The 1,063-nt window shown below is 44.7% G+C and overlaps 1 non-coding gene across 1 annotated transcript; it reads right to left on the bottom strand.

The window, feature by feature from the left end:
- Positions 1-611: 611 nt before the first annotated feature.
- On the bottom strand, positions 612-718 carry LOC144999052 (small nucleolar RNA R71). The gene has a single exon (XR_013660578.1). It is a non-coding gene; the product is annotated as a small nucleolar RNA R71 (small nucleolar RNA).
- Positions 719-1,063: the final 345 nt, after the last annotated feature.

The following is a 1,063-nucleotide window of genomic DNA, read 5'->3' as shown; positions in this document are numbered from 1 at the left end:
AAAGAAACAAAGGGAAGGACGTGGAGAGTTCAAGCACACCAAGGAAATCACCATTGTCCAACTTGAAGACTATTTTCGGGAAAAAGAAGAGCAGCAAATCAGGAGCTTCAAGCGCTTCCTTAATAATTGAAGAGCCAATTCAAGAAAAGATTAGATACGAAACCGAGGAAGAAGACGAGGCAAATTACGAACAAGATACCGAATCGGAGGAAGAGTTAGCATTCACAATGGCTAACATTGATGAAATTCCCATGGGAGAATGGAAGAAGAGGATGCGCGACAACCATGGCCCGGGACATGTGCAACCCGCAATTCCCGCAACTGCCACCTTTGAGCTAAAAGGTCATATCCTAGCTTCACTCAAGGAGATACCTTTCTACGGGAAAGATCATGAAGATGCCTACAAACATTTGGATGAAGTAAATGATGTTGCTGATTACTTCAACATTCCAAATGTCACCCGCGAAACTCAGCTGCTTCGGATGCTTCCGGTAACCTTCAAGGGTGCTGCTAAAGACTGGCTCAAATTGCTTCCTCCCGGGTCAGTCACTACTTGGGCTAGAATGAAGGAAGAATTTATAGATCACTTTTGCCCACCATCAAAGATAGCCAAGCTCAAGAAGGCCATTGCAAATTTTGAACAACAAGCTGGAGAGTCGTTATATGAAGCATGGGAGAGGTACAAAAGTCTGCTACGAAATTGCCCACACCATGATCTAAATAGCCAACAAGAAGTTTCCATCTTTTATGATGGAGTCAATGTCACGACCCGGCAGCTGTTAGACTCACAAGGCCCACTTACGAAGAAGCCACCCCCGGTGATCAAAGAATTAATTGAAGAATTCTCTAAACACTCTAGAGAATACCACAACCCAAGGAATGATGTCACGAGGGGAGCCGCGTACGCTGCTACTGAAGATTTATCCGCGGTCATGGCCATGTTAAAAACCATGGATAGAAGAATGGATAAAATGGATCAAACTATCCATGCCATACGGGTGGGTTGCGAGAATTGCAATGGACCTCACCTCACTAGAGATTGTGATTTGGATGAGCACGGCAA

Source organism: Lactuca saligna, chromosome 5 (assembly GCF_052625555.1).
Source record: "Lactuca saligna cultivar CGN05327 chromosome 5, ASM5262555v1, whole genome shotgun sequence".
NCBI lineage: Eukaryota > Viridiplantae > Streptophyta > Magnoliopsida > Asterales > Asteraceae > Lactuca > Lactuca saligna.
This window is presented reverse-complemented; position numbering and strand designations above follow the sequence as displayed.